Source organism: Ambystoma mexicanum, chromosome 8, assembly GCF_040938575.1.
Source record: "Ambystoma mexicanum isolate Mex_15411 chromosome 8, UKY_AmexF1_1, whole genome shotgun sequence".
Lineage (NCBI taxonomy): Eukaryota > Metazoa > Chordata > Amphibia > Caudata > Ambystomatidae > Ambystoma > Ambystoma mexicanum.
The window spans coordinates 321782534-321803995 of record NC_090929.1 but is presented as its reverse complement, the minus strand read 5'-3'; the positions used below and the strand labels follow the sequence as shown (position 1 = coordinate 321803995).

At 47.9% G+C, this 21462-nt stretch overlaps 1 long non-coding RNA gene across 1 annotated transcript in view; it reads right to left on the bottom strand.

The window, feature by feature from the left end:
* Window positions 1–21462, bottom strand: part of LOC138473580 (uncharacterized) — a 97983-nt gene that overhangs the window by 7737 nt on the left and 68784 nt on the right. Inside the window, exon 2 of the long non-coding RNA XR_011268796.1 lies at window positions 7386–7557. This is a non-coding gene — a long non-coding RNA (uncharacterized lncRNA). The remainder of the gene's footprint in view (window positions 1–7385; window positions 7558–21462) is intronic.

Genomic DNA, 21462 nt, shown 5'->3' with positions numbered 1-21462 from the left:
TTAGTAAGCATTCTGCAAATCTTCGCTTATTTTTAAATACTGTACGAGCTTCAAACGCTTACCTGAATCCCAGCCGCTCTGGGGGAACTCTGTCTCCGGAACTTCTCATCCATCTGCAAGAGGGAAAAGACACTCCAGGTTAGCGTGGAAACATCTAGAGGTGCCGCATACCGCGCTTCCCCACCGCATTTGTTCTTCATAGCCGGCATCCACGCTGAAAACGTTGCAGCACCTAAATGACACAGAAAAATAACTCAGGTCAATGCAAATATGAAAGGGGTGCATCGCGCATCACGCTCTCATTCACCTTCCGCACTACTCATCTAAGCAGCACGCCACCATCCCTGTACGCCGGCCATCATCTAAGGAAGGAAAGGAACGAAGTTGGAGAACTGTTCAAAAGACTCATTGTACTTACCTGTCGGACTCTTGCCAGTGAAGTAACTAGGCAGCAATGAGCCCGCATCAATCAACACGCCCCTGCGCTGAAAGCAGGACGTGTTAGCACACTATCCAAGAAAACAAGGTGAGCTGTGGATCAAAGGGAAGGGTTGGACCCTGGGGAAGAAGGGGTTCAAGCACATAGAGACAATAGGGAGTTAAACTCTACCAATCCTGTGTTGCAGGCCCAGTCTCCAGTCGAATAGCCTCTTGGGAAGGGTTTGAGGTCATAAGAGGTCAGAACAGGCTGAGTAACATCCCCGTGGATACCAGGTGAGCGTTACAGAACGCAAAGCTTCACATCAAAATCCACCTGGGCGTCATGGAAACATCAGAAACCGACCAGTTAGCCCACATGTTGGGGCAGCTATGTTCCAAAGTACATGCAGCCAGGCAGGAAACCAATACCCTGAGGAGAGAGCTGATAGTAGCCAAAGAACGCACTGATTACACAAGCAGGGCATGCACCATTGCCGGGAAGCATGCCCTCGATGCCAGTGCCATCAGCCAATCCCGTTCAGATAACGCTTCCTGGGGCAGTTCCCTTCGCACCACCCGAACGATTTACGGGGGATCCCAAGAGGTTTTCAACATTCATGAACCAGTGCCGCCTGCACTTCCTTTGTAGGCCAGGGGCCTTTCCGAATGACCAATCACGGGTCGCTTTTGTGCTATCCTACCTGAGTGGTAGCGCCACGGACTGATCTGTACCCTTTGTGGCCCAAGACGATCCTTTGCTGCATGACTTCAGGGGCTTTCAGCAAGAGATGGAAAAGCTGTTCGCCCGTCGTACTCATGGGCAGGCATTAGACAACAAACTTCTGTCCCTAAGCCAAGGGAATCAAGACCTATTAACATACATAGCCATGTTCAATAGACTCGTAGTTGAAGCATAATGGCCAGTGGAGAACCACGTTATTTCATCAGGGGTTGCAGGTAGTGAACCCTCCGAAAGACTGCTCAGAATTCATTGACCTTGTTGTTCAACTGGATCATAGGTTGCAGGACCGAAGAGCAGATCGAACCAGACCAGACCCTCGCCCTATGTATGTGCGTTCAAAGGACAATACTGCCCGAACAACGGAAGGTTCAGGAGAACCAATGCAAATCGGGGGGGGGGAGTTAGATCCCCCTTGACTATAGCAGAAAGGGATAAAGGGAGACAGCAGCATTTATGTTTGTACTGTGGAAGGTCAGGTCATTTCCTTAAAGAGTGCCCTGTGAAGCCACCGAAGAGGACGGTAGAGGCCACGGACAAGGAAGATAACATCAAGGAATTGGAAAACTCCCCAGCCCGGCAAGTGTAGGGGTCCACTTGTCGAGCAAAGAATGTGAACTACAGACCTCCCATTTTGCAATCACCAACTACCATCGCGAATGCACGCAGTAAGAGCGTACATAGACAGTGGAGCCTTTGGGAATTACATCTACCAGGATCTTGCGGCAAAGATGGGGCTTCCGTTACGCCCTAAATCAACCACCGACTCTGTTACCACTGTCGACGGCACGGAAATAGCTTCTGGTCCAGAATCCCAATGCACTGCAGCTTTAACCCTTCTGTGCCAGGATGGACACCAAGAATCTTTCGTTTTCGATCTCATTAAGGCACCACAGTTCCGGTTGATTTTGGGAATGCCATGGTTGGTAGCTCACAATCCTCGAATCGATTGGCGAGCAAAAGAATTGTCCTTTCCCGAGACTTGCACCCACACATGTTATCGCCAAGAGAAACAACCAATAGACACAAGAACCTCCATGCTTGCGACCGTGGCAATCGGCACCCTACCAAGTGAATACCAGGACTTTCAAGATGTCTTTCAGAAAGAACAGGCTAATACCCTGCCACTGCATAGACCATACAATCGCCAAATCGACCTGATACCCGGCGCACAAATCCCTTGTGGGCGAATTTACGCACTCACGGAACCAGAAAGCCAGCACCTGAAGACCTATCTTGACCAATACCTGGCCAACAGGTTCATCTGTCCCTCAAAGTCTCCAGCAGCCAGTCCTCTATTCTTCGTACAGAAAAAGGAGGGTGACTTGAGAACGTGCATCGACTATCGCGCACTGAACCAGATTACCATAAAAAAAAAATCGCTACCCCCTGCCACTGATCCCTGAATTGCTTGATCAAGTCAAAGATGCCCAAATCTACACAAAAATAGACCGGAGGGCGGCATATCACCTTGTTCGCGTAAAACAGGGGAACAAATGGAAAACCGCTTTTCGCACCAAATACGGCTTGTACGAATATCAAGTAATGCCCTTTGGCCTTTGCAACGCGCCTGCTGCATTTCAATACTTCATGAACTATGTCCTACGGGCATTGATTGATGTCTGTGCTCTAGTGTACATCAACGATATCCTAGTATATTCCGCATCAAACCAGGACCACGTTAAACACGTTCGATCCGTAGTGGAGCAACTCCGTCAACACCAGCTCTACACCAAGCTCAAAAAGTGCTCATTCCACTTCTCTGAAGTGGAATTCCTCGGCTTTATTCTCAGCCCGAATTGAATCCGAATGGATGCACACAAGGAAGATGCTATCCTGAACTGGCCATCCCCGAATTCATTCAAGGGGGTTCAAAGTATGCTGTGTTTTGCAAACTTCTACCGCCGGTTCATCCCAGGATTTTCGCAAATCGTGCATCCCATCACGTCATTACTAAGGAAAAGCAACAAAAAGTTCAGTGGACAAAAGAAGCTGAGGAGGCTTTCCAGGAACTCAAAGCAAGATTCACATCTGCCCCAATCTTGCGCCACCCTCGCCCTGATCTCCCATACCTGGTGGAAACGGACGCCTCAAGCATGGCTATGGGAGCCGTCCTCTCACAAAAGGACCCCGAAATGGGCCAGTTACAACCTGTTGCCTTCTGGTCGCATAAATTCACACCCCCTGAACTCAATTACGCTATCACAGACAAAGAACTTCTGCCCATTAAGTCAGCCTTTAAGGCATGGCGGCACTACCTCTTGGGCGCCAACACACAATCCCCGTAATAACTGACCACCGGAACCTCCAGTACCTAAAAACGGCAAAGGCCCAATCCTCACGACAACTACGTTGGGCTCTTTTTTTTGCTGAATATGACTATGTGATTACATTTTGACCAGGGGTGAAAAACGGGAAGGCCGATGCCCTTTCCCGTATGGGGTGGAAGAGCAAGGGTTTCAGACCCCTGACCCAATAGCAATCATCCCGAGTGACAACCTCCTAGGAATCACAGCAACCATAACTCAGAAAGAATTACATGAAGAAATCCAAAACCTGATGAGTCCGGAGCAATTACAAGCATGGAGTGCACAAGGAGAACATTACATGATAAAAGATCAGTTGCCCTACTTCAGGAATCGTTTATTCTTACCAAACCAAGAACAACGAGAACAAGTCATGTCCGGTTATCATGATTCCTTGATCAAGGGCCACCCCGGAATCGCTAAAACCCTAGCCATGGTAAAACGAAATTATTGGTGGAGTAAAGACATTATCCAATTCATCCTATCTTGTGGAGTGTGTGCTCAAAACAAGTCATCCAAGCAGAAACCGGCTGGGCTATTACAACCATTGGAAATCCGACCAGCACCCTGGCACACGTCCCTCGATTTTATTACTGACTTACCACCCAGTCAAGCGTTTAACACTATTCCTGTGGTCGTGGACCTGTTTTCAAAAATGGCATATTTCATTCCTCTTAAGGGGCTCCCAAATGCTTCCACTCTGGCAAAGGTATTTCATGAAGGCATCGTACGGCGCCATGGGTTTCCTTCAGTTTTAGTCTCAGACCGAGGTACTCAATTCATATTTAACTTCTGGAGAAAATGCTGCTCTATGGCCCAGATCGACATCCGGCTATCCACCAGTTACCATACCCAAACGGATGGTCTAACTGAGAGGACAAATCAGACGCTTGAGCAGTATCTGCGTTGCATGTTACACCAAGCTGAAGGAAGCTGGTTCGACCTATTATGGATAGCTGAATATGCTTATAATAATTCCCTACACACCAGCACTGGTTTGTACCATGTATGGCAGGCACCCAGGTACTTCTGAGTTGGACATTCCTACAACCCTGGAAATGCCAGCAGTCAAAACCTTGCACACAATCATTTCTCAAACCTTTAAAAGGGCAGCTGAACACCTACTTCAAGCTAAGAATCGCCAAAAGAAGTTTGCTGATCAACACCGAGCAAAGGCCCCCAACTACCAAGTGGGAGACAAAGTCTGGCTGGCGTCTAAACACGTGTCCATTAAAGGAGCCCGAACTTTCCGTCCAAAATACCTGGGTCCATTCACTGCCACCTCTGTGATAAATCCTGTGGTGGTCAGACTAGCTTTGCCGTCAAACATGCAGATTCATCCTGTGTTCCACGTGTCTCTCCTTAAACCTGTTCAACCTGGGACCCGGGTAGCAACGCCACCGCAGCCAGTAGTAGTCGCCAGGGAGCCAGAATTCGAAGTCAAGGACATCCTACATTCAAAGTACGTCAGATCCAAATTATACTATTTAGTAGACTGGAAGGGGTATGGTCCACAAGACAGGACATGGGAGCCTTGTGAGTACATCCATGCACCTCGCTTGCTTAGACGATTTCATCAAAACCATCCAACCAATCCAGGACCAGATGGAAGAGCCACCTTGAGAGGGGCCTTGGGGGGGGGGAGTGCTGTCATGGTTCCTGCCCCTCATGTCCCCAGCCCTCCAAGATGTCAGGCTGGAGCCAGGCCATGATCACCTACATGGCCCTCAACGGCCTCTCCATCCCTCCAAAGACCCACGTGGCGTCAGACTTGGCGCTTGTGGCACCAGACTCACTCACTCCCATAGGATAACATTGGAGATTGGACTTGTAGTGCATTGATGGGGACAAGATGGATGCCCCCATATATTTCGGTTCCCAGAACTGCATGTGCGGTCTAGTCTTTTGGGTGTGGTTCAGCCCAGAGACACCTGGGATACCCAGAGACTATTTAAGCCACACCCAGGCTGAGAAACATGCTTTGTGTTTTCTGCATCTGCAGCGTGACACTCACCTTGTTCGGATAGGTCTCCAGTAAGCCTGCATCTTTCTTCTGCACTCAGCTCCTGCAAGAACAAGAACACCGTCAGGAACAGCCTTACCTTGCGGTGCTTCTGCCCAACACTCCTTCTGTTGTGCGGGCATCTTCGGCGGTGCCATTCCCATCCCAGCACGCCGCTTCCTAAGGAAAAGGGAAAAGAACAGAAAAAAAGCATTAGTAAGCATTCTGCAAATCTTCGCTTATTTTTAAATACTGTACGAGCTTCAAACGCTTACCTGAATCCCAGCCGCTCTGGGGAACTCTATCTCTGGAACTTCTCATCCATCTGCAAGAGGGAAAAGACACTCCAGGTTAGCATGGAAACATCTAGAGGCGCTGCATACCACGCTTACCCACCGCATTTGTTCTTCATAACCGGCATCCACGCTGAAAATGCCGCGGCACCTAAAAGAGACAGAAAAATAACTCAGTTCAATTCAAATACGAAAGGGATGCATCGCGCATCACGCTCTCACTCACCTTCAGCACTACTCCTCTCAGCAGCATGCCACCATCCCCGGACTCTGGCCATCATTTAAGGAAGGAAAGGAACAAAGTCAGAGGACTGTTCAAAAGGCTCATTATACTTACCTGTCAGACTCTTTCCAGTGAAGTAACTAGGCAGCAACGAGCCTGCATCAATCAATGCGCCCCTGCGCTGAAAGCAGGACGGAGAGCACACTATCCAAGAAAACAAGGTGAGCTGGATCAAAGGGAAGGGTCGGACCCTGCGGAAGAAGGGGTTCAAGCACACAGAGACAATAGGGAGTTAAACTCTACCAATCCTGTGTTTCAGGCCCAGTCTCCAGTCAAATAGCCGCGGGGAAGGGTTCGAGGTCGTAAGAAGTCAGAACAGGCTGAGTGACGTCCCCGTGGATACCAGGTGAGTGTTACACAGTGAGAACACAAGTGTGAACAAGTTCTGTGAAACCAAGAAGAGAATGCAGTGTTAAACCAAAGGAAATGATCCACGTGTTACCTAGGTAACGAAGCATAATCCACCAACTCGGAAGAATGTGGACGTTTCAGCACCGCGTTTGAGGAACCGAAACTCCTAGTAAGCGTAGGAGAGATCTGGAGCGTGAGAGAAATAACAGATGGTTATGATGGTAGTGAGAAAGGCGGATACATGACAATAAGGACAGGAAGGAAGGCAATCTTACAGAGCATTGTTTGGGAAGTGTAGCAACGTAGCGAGTCTCTGCTCGAGGGTGTAGAAATGCCATGTCCATGGAAGGGGGCGGAGCCTGGTAGCCTGTGTTGTCCGAAGAGACTGCAATGCTGCGGCGAATGTGTGATGCCAATTAGAAGGATGCAAAGAAGTAACATTAACCCGCTTCCATTGGTCGCACAGTGACCAACAAAGCCCTTGCCGCATAACACTTAGGTAGTTACTATAGCTCCTCAACTTTTCTAAATGACTTCTTAATTTCTATCAATCTTCAATATTCTTATTCAATAAACAAACATACAAACTAGTCGACTTTACACATTAAACACACATTAAACACCGTTATCACACTTTTTCTCTCGCCTTTTCTTATACCCAGTGCAGGGTTTGAGATGCCTCCTTACATGGACCTGTCCGTGCATTATATATTTCACTCTACTCACATTGGAGTTTGAGACGTCTCCTTCTGAAAGTCTCTTGAGTCTATGACTCTAGCCACTATCTCTTCTTCACACAATATTTCCTGTTACTCAAAAATTATCACACTCCCATCCCCTTAATATGTACATGATCATTTCTTATTCATTTTCTATTGCTCTGTCTCTCATAATACATACCATAATTCACAGATGTAAGGTCTGCCATGCTGACGGTCATGAGAAAACACCCCTGACAGAAATGAGACCACACTGCAGTTTTGTCACTCACCTTATCATCTTTTTCAGGCATCTCCCCCTCTGTCTGCCAGCACATCACCATGAAGCCTGGGTCCTTGTCCCTGAATCTTATGAAAGACTGTAGGGCCCCACATTTGGGCATCACATGAACTGAAGGCCTTGGTCCCCATCCTCCATCAAACACCAGGCATCCATGAACGTTCCTCAGAGACAAGAGAAAATCAGGCACCCAGGAGTTTTCCAGCAGTCTTTATTAGCTGAGGTTACAAGACACGCTATAGGAAAAAATCAATCATTTTGCCTTCAACCTGCTTATATAGGCTATTTGGATGATGCAACATCTTTATGCAAATGACTACCTTGGTCAGTGTATGCTTCTGACAGGTCCTCTTAGTTAGAGGAAAAACTTTACTTTAATACCATTGGATGGCTTATCTGGTGTACACCAAGCCCACATTAGCATAGCTTGCATCCACAATGTTCTCTGACGCACACAACTGATAAGCTTATTTTAGACTTGGCTGGAGACATTTATGACAGTCCTCAACTTCTGCCAAAAGTGCCTTCATCACATCAATGTCTACTCTTTATCTGATTTTCGAGGTCCTGCCAAGTTAGTTAGTGCCTTATGCTGTGGAGAAATAGATAAACTCTATTATATGGTGCCAAATAATACAGCTGGTCCGCCAAATGGTCTGCATGAAGCACATTATGCCATTCTTATTAACAAAATAGATAAATATATCCAAGTTTCCCTTGCTTTTATCTGGCTTCATCATTAATCTTGTCTGCTTTTCCTGCAAGTTCCATTTTTAACTTGACAATTATCTCACTGCGAGATGCTGCCAAAGACTATTTCTAATCTATCAGCCTATGTTGCTCGTCTGAAAACTCTTGGCATGAGTCATGGCTTTTTCACACCTGACTTACAACTGGGCACCATTTTGTACTTGAGTTATCCATTTTGAAATATATCCCTGTCTGACAGTGTATTAATTATTCAGGGAGCTATTCATTATTTATTTAAGCATCTCATCACTTTTTTTCCCTTATTCATGATATATCGTTATGCAGTTATGGTATGTATGTGATATTTAAAACACCCCTCATTCCTGGGTCGTCCTAACCCAAATATGTGCAGTGCCATTTGCTCTTTTTACCTTAAATAAAGGCACCTTTAATCCTGATTTCTGCAATGATAGAACCATTTGATCTGCCTTTCATGTTATCTATACTCAGTTGGGTGGTGAGGGGTTGGTACCCCCTATGCGCTGCCTTGTGCCCCCTTCCAGCCTAACGACCGGAGACAGCATACCATTTGTATACACCCGGGCGAACAAGTGTGAGTATAGCAATCGAACCCATTAAATGAAGTTAGGGCTGAATCCATAATTCACCATTACTTGTAAAAGAAAAGGCCAGGAGACAGTGTAAAAAGCCTTCTGCATATCCAGGGATACTGACACTGCCCAACACTCATGTAGGACCTGCACCGTCATCTTGTAAAACCGTTGTATGTGAAATGCCATCAAAGTACCCAGTATAAAACCTGACTGGTCCATGTGCATCAAATGTGGCATTAAAGGAGACAGGCACATCACAAGCACTTTAGCATAAATCTCATCATCTGTGTTTATAAGAGATAGGGGTCTGTATGACCCACACTCATTTGCTGCCTTATCCGGCTTAAGATGTAGCATGATAATAGCTTCACATAGAGTATCAGGCAGAATCCCATCTGATAGTGCTTCCATCCACACCAGCAACAAGTGGGGGGCTAGCACATCCTGGAATTCCTGATAAAACTTGTCGCAGAAACCATCCAACCCCAGTACTTTCCCATTGGGAAGATCTGTAATAGCTTGTTTTATCGTCTCAACTGAGATCGGAGCCTCGAGCTCAGTGCTAGCCACGCCTGACAGCAAAGTCATCAGTATCCTGCCCAGGTAACGGTCTATATCAGAGACAATTACAGTACCATTAGACGTGTACATAGATGAATAAAAGCTATGAAATACTGCATTGATTTCCTTGTCTGTGTGTGCTTCATAGTACACAATACACAAAATATGCCTGCTCCCCAGCTTTGTCCTAGTGGCCTGAGCAAGCAGTCTTCCTAGCCTATCTGCCTCACCGTACCGCCTCGCCAGCATTGGCCTGTCCAGATATTGCAATTCCCTGTCGGCTGCCTCCCTAAATGCATCCAGTCTAACCTTAATGTTGTGTTGCAGAGTGGGATAGGGGTTTTGAGCATACTGCTGTTGCAACAAGGATAACTCAGTTTCATAGAGCCTCCTTTCCTTACTGATACTCCTGAGGACCCCAAACTCAGTTGATAACACTATCCCCCATATCTATGCTTTAAACGCCTGCCACAAAGTGGCATCTGATGTGACAGAACCCATATTAATCTCAAAATAGACAAAAATGTGTTTGCGCAAATTTGTGGAAAAAACTGGGTCCTGTAGCGCTGCTGGTTTGAAATGCCAAGGCGCTTGCCCTCTACCCCACTTAACCAAATTCAAAGACAACAAGATGTGGGAGTGGTCGGACAGTGTCTGCGGGAGAATTGAGCACCCCCCCAAACCTGACAGCAACAAGCCAGACACTAACCACAGGTCTATTCGAGAATTTATATTGTGGATGGTCGAATAGTATGTGTGTTCCCTCCCCACAGTATTGAAGGAACGCCATACATCTAGCAGTCCCTGATCGGCCATGTGGATAAGATTGGTCTGGGCTGCACTTGTAAGTTCTCTAGGGGTGTCCGAGGTGCGATATAGCTCTGTATTTAATACTGTGTTCCAGTCAGCCCCGCATATCACTGAAGCCATCAGATACTGTGAAAATAGTCAAAAAACCTTGCCATAAACATTGGGGTTATCCACATTAGGACCATAGACATTCACCAGTAGGACTTCCCTCCCACAAAGAATACTGTGAACAAGCACATATTGCCCATCTTCATCTACCCTGGTATCTAGATGTACAAATTGTAGTGAGTGGTGTATCAGTATCATAACACCTCTGGCTCTTGTCGAGTAGGACATAAAATATCTGTTTTCCCCCAGCCTGGGGCAAAGCTCTCCACCTGCCCCCCCCCCCCAACCCACAGCATGTGCGTTTCCGGTAGAAACAAAATATTGGCCCGTTGCTTTTCATGTAAGCAATTATCTTTTGTGCTTTTATGGGGTTCCTCAAATGTTCCAACTGAGCAAATGAATCGCTGGGCTTACACCACCCCTCTGCGGCATGAATAAAAAATGTATCAACACCACCCCTCTCACATAGGCACCCAAACATTGGCTGTGAAATTCCCTCCTGCACCATCCCCAACTCAAAAAACCTGCAGAGGGGACAGTTGTGTCCGTACAGAGTGATCTATATGAGTATGACCCAGTCGGATCTAGGATGTGATTGTAATCACTCCAGCCCTCAACAAAATATGATAACCCATGTGCAGACGATGAACTGACCACAACTAGTCTTAACTTAAATTTTTCTGAGGGGGACCTCATGGCCGAGGAGCCGGCATCGGGATCTGTGCCTCGATGAAAGACACTGCCTCTTCTGGTACTGTAAAAAAGAAGGATTTATCATTAGGCTGGATCTTGAGGCAGGCCAGGAATAACATGGCAAAGGATGTGTTGCTCTCCCTGAGCAACTTCTTCACCCCCAGAAAGGTGCGGCACTCCTACTGCAGCACCACTGTGTAATCAGGATATATGTGCACAGTATTGGAGCCTAGTCTAAGCTCCTTTTCTTCCAGGGCTGCACGCATTATTAAATCTCTATCTCGATAGTTCATGATGCGTGCTATCATCGGTCGGGATAATCTCCAGGTTTGGGTTTCGCAACTAGCGCCCAATGAGCACGCTCTACTGTAAAATGTGGTGCCCGACCTGGGTTGTCCAATAATTCACAGAGTCAGTTCTCCACTGCGGTTTCCATTTTGCCCCCGATCATGTCTTCTGGCACACCGATGATCTGAATATTCTTTCTGTGGGACCAGGACCCTAAGTTCTTGCATTTCGCCTTAACTTGCTTCATGTCTCTGGTGAGAGTGAAGACTGTAGCTTGCAACTCCATTATGTTTTCCTATGTGGTATTTACTCGCCCCTCATTGTCTGTTATACACTGCGTCTTCTAGTCAAGCTGTGCACTTATTGATGATACATTTTCAGTAACAATGTCCAGTTTGACGGTCACCGAGGCAACGCCCCTCTTCATTGTTTCTAGCATACAGTGGAGATCGACAGGACAGTCCACCGCCGGGGTCTCTGTGGCCTCTAGGGGTTGTGAAGTTTCACCCGCACTTGTGGAGAGTCTCGAAGCAGGCTTAGCAAAATTATCCATGCCCCCCCCTTCTTTGCACCAGTGCCCTTGCTCAGCAGAGTACAACAGAATATGACCCTAGTTGCTCCGACGAAGGTCCACAAAGCCTCCCTCCAGGCAGTAAGCCCACCACCACTGGCAGTCTACGGTGTGTGAGAGCAGGCACCAGGGATGCCCCCGAGACTGCAGGAGGTAGCTGCTCTGGTATCACAATCTGTAAAGTAGTCCCTGCAACCTCCCAGAGACCTCTGCCCAGTATACAAGTGCAGTCTCTTAGCACAAGATCACAACATGGCTTGTACCTTCAAAGGGAGACCTCGGCTCCAGTCAGTCGGCGCACACCCTGATGCTGTGTGCTTCACTTCTGTGGGTTCTCTGGCAGTCCAAACACACCTCGGGGCTTGCCCGCATGATGCAATATACTGTCACTCATACCACAAATGGAAAGGGAGCCAAGTCACCACGTATCCAGATCAGTTCGCCACTCAAGTTAACTCAGAGTGGCCACTGTGGCAGCACCAAGCCCCCAGAGGGCCCTGCCTCTTCCTGCCGCTACTTTAATGTGAGCTTCAGCCACGCTGGTCACGGCCCATCTCAACTTTGTTGCTGCTCCTCCTCTTCATGCTCCCATCCCGGATGCGCCTGTCCCTCATCGTTGCAGTACTCCTGCAGCACCGGGAGGCACACTGAACACCTCCCCCACCCGGAGCAATGGCAGTGCTGCACCAGGTCTCGCCACAGGCTCCTCTTGATGATAACAGGTGCCCTGATAGCATGCATAGTGCGCCACCGGGAAAGCCGGAGCCCTGCAGGCTGCTCCTCCTCTCCTCTCTGGGATACTGTTGTACCGTTCAGCGTGGAAGGCCTCCAGTGCGGAATCTTGGCTATCTTATCTCTCAGGCACCAGATCAGCCCCCTGCTAGAGTTGCTGCCACATGCACAAAGCGTCTCTCCAAAACCTTCAACAAATCATTTGTAGCCAGCTTCAGACCAGAGAGATTAGCAAGCTTCTCTTTACTCTATACAGAGCTTAAGTGCGGTTCGCCATCTTGGCTCGCAGCTCAACAGTGCCCCTATCCTGACATTTCATCTAATAAACCATTTGGTATTTGAGCTTTGAATCTGTTGTCTGTATCTTGCTTCATGATGCCTTCACCATACCCATACAACACTGAAATTCAGGACTCAGCCAAGACAAAGGCCACATCCAGGATCAAGACCCTATGCCACATGAACACCATCAAGTTGAACAGAAGTGTGAGCTTTTCTTTGATATTAGACTAGGGATGGGCATTGAGCCTCCAGTCATTTAGACTAGGTCACTTCACAAACTTTACGTTAATCCTTGTTTGTACTGTTTGCCCAGATTCTTTTCCTCCGTTCTGTAGGCCTTCCTGCAATTCAATCCCATTAGATCGTCAAATGGAGGTGCTAAAGCCTATCTTGAGTGTGCATGTTCTGTGGTCGCCGCTCATGGCAGTGTCTTCATTGAGCACTGCTGGTTGTGCCACTACTGGTGCACATAATCAGCAATATGACCAGATTTATGGTTTTCGCAGTGAATGTTATACTCATTTGTTTGTCATGTGCTGTTGTAACAAAATCCTGACAGAATCAATGTTTTAGGGTGGGCACTGAAAAAATTATTTCAAGAATCTCAACTACTATTACTTGGTAACACAAAGAAACGTATGATAATTACCATCTTTTTGTTGTTGATTGATCTTGACAAAATGACGGATAGCTGTGATGGGGCACTTTGATGGTGCAAAAGGATACTGACATGTGGTGTGGGAACACATTTGTTTAATTACTTGAGAATTTCTTTCTAAGGCTATTGTACCAAAATACATTGCCAATGTAAGACTCAGTGATGGATGCTTGCAGGAAAGCATGACATTTCTCAAGTCAGGACAGTGGAAGGACTTCTTAGGAGGGCCCACAACAAGCACTGAAAAAGCACAGGAGGCTTTGGTGAGTCTATGGAGGATCGGTTTAGAGATGTTCACGACAAATGAGTAAATTGTGTTAAGGGGACCAGATACATCATATCGTATGCGTTCCTATAAATAGTAATGCAGCTGGGTCAAACAGATCACCACCAGTGGCGAAAACCAAATCAAGACTGAGGAAAATTCCAATTCCATTGCCTAGGAATGAAGGTCAGGAATTGCACATTGGCATGTCCTGGTACTAGGCGCCGACCCCAAAGAAAACTGTGAAACTGGTAACCAGAAAATTGAAAGGTTCATGAGAACTGTAAACACTTTCTAACGCCTGCTGTTTCAACGTGGAAGGAATAACGAAAACGTTTCATCGATTTTGTTTGGGGGGGTGGGAACGTGTAGATAAGCGGTTGGGGAGTCGGGAATAGTAAAAAAAAGGGGTTTGTGAGGGAGGGTTTGGGGGTGGGACCCCATTAAAAAAATAAAATAATGTGATCAACGTTTTCGTTATACTTTCCACGTTGAAACAGCAGGCGTTAGGAAGCCTGTCGATGAAAGAACATGGAACCAAACAAAGTATTCAGAATTGCCTATGAGGAAAAGAGGTCAATTTCAGATGTGTGAGTTTCTGATGTATATCGCATCAGATGTGTGAGTTTCTGATGTATATCGCACCAGCCTTCAATCCTCCATTGATGTGACACCAGCAGAAGCATTTTGGGGACACAAGGTGAAGGCACTATTTCGAAGCTAGACAGAAACATAGAGATAACTATCATGTAATTAGAAGTAAAGTGCACAATGTCAACTGGATAACCAAGGTGTAGAAGTGGCGGACAATGTCCTGGTGCAAAATGAAAGCCCATCACACAAACTGGGCTTTCCTTATGAGGTTCAGCCATGCGAAGTAGCAGACACCAAAGGTACTTTGTTAGCAGCCAGCAATGTGTCATACCAAGCATGAGTGCACCCAATCCTCCAGAGTCCGCCAGAAATCACCACCATAATCTGCCCCCACTCCCTGATCGGCCTTCCCTCCCGTCTCCCCCTTCCCAAATCATCACTCCCTGCTCCACACTCCCTACCATTCGCCTCTCCAAACACCAAGCCAGAGGGGCACGATGGCGAGCCAACCACCCTAAGAACACTCCTTCCCCGAACAGCACCACTGATCTGCCCACATTAACCATGCCTGCTCCCCACACTACCATAACGAGCACACCCCAACCTGTGAGCATCCCCACCCCGCCTTGCCCACAATCCCCCACCGCCTCCGCATCCAGAACATGCCATTTCCCCTCCCTAAAATCTGCACGCCAAGCCTTAGCAAGAACCGAAGCCACATCCCTCTCCCCGTCTGACCCCCCTACCCTCTCCCACACTCCAATCGCAATAAAGAAACCAAAGAGGAACCGTACCTGGTCCCCCTCAATCTCTCAGCACTCCTCGCCTCCCCTGTCTCGACCCGCAACCTCTGTACCCCAATCACCTCCTTCCCCCGTAGCATCACCCTGCCTGAAACCCCTCTCCCTCGACTTCTCTTCAACAATAGCTGAAAGTCCTAACCACCCTCACCCTACCTTCAACTCCCCTGAGCCAATCCCCAGCTTCCCAACTCACACAGCCACCCATTCCCGCCTGAATCACGCCAACTCCGCTTCTCGGCCACTGTTTCCATCGATCGTCTCCCACCCTAACCCTCTCCCTCCCCAGCTTCCTCTCTCTCCACCACCACCACCACCACCTTCCGCTCCTGCTCCGAGACCATCCTCGCCTCTCGATGTGAACTGCATCCTATTTAATGCCCGCTCTGTAGCAAAAAACAGATACTGCATCTTCGACCTCCTCACCTCGGACAAACCAGATCTTGTTTTCATCACCGAAACTTGGTTCTCGGACGACTTCGCCCCAATCGCCAGTGAAGCCTTCCCCCTGAATACTCTCTCATCCCGCTGAACCGTCCTACTAGAGGAGGAGGAATAGCTTTCGTCTTCAAGTCTCTCTTCCACGGCTCAATCATCGACAGCCAACCGTCCATTCCATCCTGCGAATCTCTCCACGTTAGACTATCCCTCTCCCCGTTGCTCTCACACAGCTTCCTAATAATCTACAGACCCCCTGGCTACGATAGACATTTCGCAAATAACATCTGCGACTCTATTGCCACCCTTCAACTAACCAACCCCAACCTCACCCTTCTTGGAGACTTCAACATATGGCTCGACATCCCCACCAACCCTATGACACACTCTCTGGTGGACGGTCTGGACGCAATTAACCTCCAGCCCTACACAAACAGCCCGACGCACTATAAATGACACACTCTTGATGCCATCTTTAGCTCCAACACCCTGATTCACTTAAAGCCCCCCACCCCTATCCTCTGGTCCGATCATTTCCTTCTCTCGTTCACCATTCACTCACCTGACCCCCTTCCTATACTCGATTCTGAACCTCCAAATCTACGCAAATGCTGGAAAAAACTAATAATCATCCCGGACCTAGCCAACGCACTCCTCCAATCTCCACCACCTACCTGCCTACTCAGCAACCAACTAACCCCTGACACCTTTGACTCATGGCTCAATGCATCTCTGACGTGGCTCACACCCCCTTGCAAACCATCAACCCGCTGCGGCCTCTTCCCCAGATGGTTCACTCCTGAGTTGAAGATCACTAAACAACTATATAAATACCTAGAACGCAAATGGTGGAAGAACAAAACCCAGGTGAATAGGGCCACCTTGGCCCGACACCTTTATCAGTACAAGGCCGAAATCCGGAAAGCAAAATAAGCCCACTACAACTCCCGAATCCAAAACTGCAAAAACCCAAGCAAAGAACTCCACAAGATCATCTCCGAATTCACCCATCCGGCTTGCAACACGACCGTCCCGACTCCCTCACAATCACTGTGCGACTCACTCTCCCTCCACTTCATCACCACGGCTCTCGAAAGAACAAATACTCTTGTCACCAACCTAGCTCTCTTACACCCTCCAAGCAATTCTCCACCAATACCGACCACCGCACCAGATGCAACCATCACGCAACCAACGTTTGAATCCTTTAGCCCAATATCATCAGAGCAATTTCACAAACTTCTATCTGCCCGCAAACCATCTGGCTCACCACTTGACCCTTGCCCAGCCACAACCCTCAAAGAAATCTTCACTTCCACCTGCCCAGGTGAATACGCAAGATCCATCATAAATACCTCCCTCTCCTCTGGTATCTTTCCCGACGCATTCAAAACGGCCTATGTCAAACCTCTAATTAAAAAACCTTTGCTCGACCCTCTCAAGCCCAAAAACTACCGCCCCATCTCAAACACCAGATTCCTTGCCAAACTCATTGACCGAACTGCCTACTACCAACTAAATGCCTTTGTCGAAGTCAACAATCTCCTAGACCCCACTCAATCAGGTTTCCGAGCCCGTCGCGGAACTGAAACCACCCTAACCTCAATTTGGGATGACCTTAAAATGACTGCAGACTCCGGGGGATGCGCGGCACTAATCCTTCTTGACCTATCCGCTGGCTTCGACACAAGCAATCACTCAGTCCTCCTAGACTGGCTCCACTCCCTAGGAATTCGTGGAACAGCTCTTAAATGGATAGCCTCATTCCTCAAGGATCGGTACCAAATAACGATACTCTCCAACTATACCTCCCAAGCCTGACCAGTCAACACGGGAGTCCCCCAAGGAGCGTGCCTATCCGCCATCCTGTTCAACCTCTACTTGATCAACCTCCCACCAATAATTCATTCGCACAACATCCTGTGCTACAATTACGCCGATGACACTCAACTAATTCTAAAACTCCTAAACTCAAATCCCAACTGCCGACCAAACCTGGCCTCCTGCCTCCTTGACATAGAACTATGGATGACCCAAAGCCACCTCCTGTTAAACCCCTCCAAAACGGAAATCATGGTATGTGGGAACTTAGAACTTCTTCCACAACCACTACCATGGCCAGCCGCCATGGGCAAGTCCCAGACCCCCTCCGACTCAGTGAAAAATCTTGGATGCACCCTGGACTCTGACCTAACACTCTCGTGCCAAATCAAAAACGTCTCACAGTCCTGCCACTACCACCTTAAAACCCTTAGGCGCATCTTTCCTTATCTCTCCTTTCCCAACAGACGCTCCGCGGTCTAATCAATGGTTATATCAAGATTGGACTACGCAAATCCCCTATACCTCGGAGTCCACGCATACCAACTGAATAAACTCCAAAGGGCACAAAACGCGGCAGCCAAATTGCTTCTCGCGCTTGGCCCAAGAGACCACATCTCCCCAGCCCTTAAGACGCTGCACTGGCTTCCAATAGCTCGAAGGGTGACTTTCAAAACCTTGTGCATCTCCCATCGAGCACTGCATAAAACCGGATCTCAATATCTTCAAGACAAGCTAAAACCCTACAACCCCCGACGCACCTTAAGATCAAGCTCAGCCGGCCTCCTAGTCATTCCGAAGACAAACTCAATCAGGTTAGGCGGATCATCATTCTCAGCCTTGGCCCCCTCGCTATGGAACTCACTCCCACCCCACATCCGCCAGACTGAGGATTTAATGGCTTTCCGCAAACTGCTGAAAACCTGGCTCTTCCCCTAAAACCAACCCATACCAAACTAACCCAACCTGACCAACAGCAACTCAATGACACCAATCCATCAATCCACCTGATGTGAGAAACTGACAGCTAACTACCCCCAATGTAAACCAGAAGGGCAGACAGAATTAAATTAACAATGTAGATCAAAGCAGTGAAATGGTTAAGAAGAGTAAATCATACAGGAACAAGAAAGAGATTTAAACTCCTGAAATGGATTGAATGCATGCCGAGCGTGTAGAGGGGAAGAGTGCGTAGAGGGGAAGAGTGCGTAGAGGGGAAGAGTGCGTAGAGAGGAAGAGTGCGTAGAGGGGAAGAGTGCGTAGAGGGGAAGAGTGCGTAGAGGGGAAGAGTGCGTAGAGGGGAAGAGTGCGTAGAGGGGAAGAGTGCGTAGAGGGGATGAGTGCGTAGAGGGGATGAGTGCGTAGAGGGGATGAGTGCGTAGAGGGGATGAGTGGATAGACGGGATGAGCGGATAGACGGGATGAGCGGATAGGACTGACAAGTGGATAGTCTGAATGAGAGAATGAGTGGGTAGGGCGGATGAATGGATAGGGCGGATGAGAAAATGAGTGGATAGGGCGGATGAATGAATAGGGCGGATGAGAGAATGAGTGGATAGGGTGGATGAATGGATAGGGCGGATGAGTGAATAGAGTGGATGAGAGGATAGGACGAACAAGTGGATAGAACGGACGAGAGAATGAGCGGATAGGGCGGATGAATGGATAGGGCGGATGAGAAAATGAGTGGATAGGGCGGATGAATGGATAGGGCGGATGAGAGAATGAGTGGATAGGGTGGCTGAATGGATAGGGCAGATGAGAGAATGAGTGGATAGGGCGGATGAATGGATAGGGCGGATGAGTGGATAGGGCGGATGAGTGAATAGAGTGGATGAGAGGATAGGACGAACAAGTGGATAGAACGGACGAGAGAATGAGTGGATAGGGCGGATGACTGGATAGGACAGATGAGTGAATAGAGTGGATGTGTGGATAAAACGGATGAGTATTAGAGCGCATGAATGGATAAGTGTACTGAGTGGATGAACGATAAGGCGAATGAGTAGATAGAGCGTATGAGTGGATAAATGTACAGAGTGAACGGATGAAGATATAGAAAAGATGAGTGTAGAGATGAATATATAGGACAGGTTATTGATGTTAAATGCATGAAAGGCACGAGTGCTTGAAAGCAGATGAGCACGGGGAGCAGATGTGTGCGGGGAGCAAATGAGTGCGGGGATCAGATAACTGCATAGAAAGGATGAACGCGTAGTGGGATGAGTGCGTAAAGGTGGTAGAATTGCATAGGGGGATAAGTGCACAGATAGGGTGAATGCGTAGAAGGGATGAGTGCGCAGATAGGATGAGTGCATAGAAGGGATGAGTGCGCAGATAGGATGAATGCGCAGAAGGGATGAGTGCGCAGAAGGGATGAGTGCGCAGAAGGGATGAGTGCGCAGAAGGGATGAGTGCGCAGAAGGGATGAGTGCGCAGAAGGGATGAGTGCGCAGAAGGGATGAGTGCGCAGAAGGAGTGAGTGCGCAGAAGGAGTGAGTGCGCAGAAGGAGTGAGTGCGTATAGAGCGTGAGTGCGTATAGAGCGTGAGTGCGTATAGAGCGTGAGTGTGTAGAGAAATGGGGAAGTGTGTAGAGGGGGCGAGTATGTAGAGGGGACGAGTGTGTAGAAGGGGCGAGTGCATAGAGGGGGCGAGTGCGTAGAGGGGGCGAGCGCGTAGAGGGGGCGAGCGCGTAGAGGGGGCGAGCGCGTAGAGGGGGCGAGCGCGTAGAGGGGGGCGAGTGCGTAGGGGGGGTGAGGGCATAGAGGCCGGAATGCATGGATGCGTGACCGAAATATATGGAGCAGACTGAGATGCATGGAGTGCATAGGAGTGCATGGAACGGACGAGAGCTCGCGAAGTATATAGTATGATTTAGGAATGCAGAGAATGTCTGAAAGGGCATATAACCCATCTTATCCCACCTCCACGCTTACTCTCTCCTTACATCACCACTCAACTAGAAAACAGTGATACTATGTCACCATTCGGTATAACTGTTCTCATATCAACACTCGCCGCTCACTCCACATCATTCTAAGTAATCACTGCTGGTAATACACCCCCCAGCCAGGCGTTCTCCTCAGGCCTAACGCAGCCACATCCGATCTGGATAAATCCTGCCAGAACAAACACATACTCCTGATCTCTCAACCAGCACACCTACCGCTAGAAAGCAGCTATTACACGGATACCGCACGAGCTGCACACATACCCGGTGCTCACATGCACGCTTTATGACTCTCTCTACTGATATGAACTTTGGTTCCCAAGGGCGTTCAACCTACCAGCGCCTTCAGACCATACCAATGGTATATAAGGCGCTATATAAATGCAAAATAACAATAACAAAGTTTCACAAGGATCTCATGATGGTTCCGGAAGTTGTGGCGGGATCAGGAGGACTAAGTGGATTATAATGGTTGAGTGGGCACTGCTGTCTATTTGTATGTTTTGGTTCTGTTCCAAACTTTTCTTGTTTGTTTAAACATTTATTTGGCCCTGTAGCCTGAATGGCCCAACTCACACTGTGGGGAAAATACTAAACTTGTGAATGTAGTCTGGTTTGGAATCACCCAGGCTTCTGGAAGGACCTTCTGATAGTATCTCGTATGCATGTCTAGTAATTAGTTATACCTTTGAGGCTTTCATAATATTTTCATTAAAGAAATAATATGGTGATATTCAATGTTTGTAAAAAAAATGAAGCATTTATTCTTAGAACATAGGCATTCCTTTATTTCAGTCTCGTGGACCATCTTCACGGACCAAATTTATACAAAAGATAACAATGCGTAATAGTGAGTGCTTAGGAATGTTAATATAGAATCACATTGAGGGGTTTCATAAATGAATCATATTTACCTGCCTGTGGTTCTCATGCTCCTGAGAATGCTTCATATCTTGGTGAATCTCTGGCACTGCAGCATTATCTTCTGATCTATTCTCTAGGTCTCTGCAGTTTCTAGTGGTGTCCTAGAATGTGAAGATACAAGGGTTGCTGTCTAGGTCTGGTTTCATATGCAAGCTTCTCTAAGTTTCTATTGATGTTTTAAGTACCATTGATATCACATACCTTGTGGTGGCAAGGTATGGACCCACATCTCCTGTGCTTTCCTGTCGACTGCTAGGTTTATTTGTCAT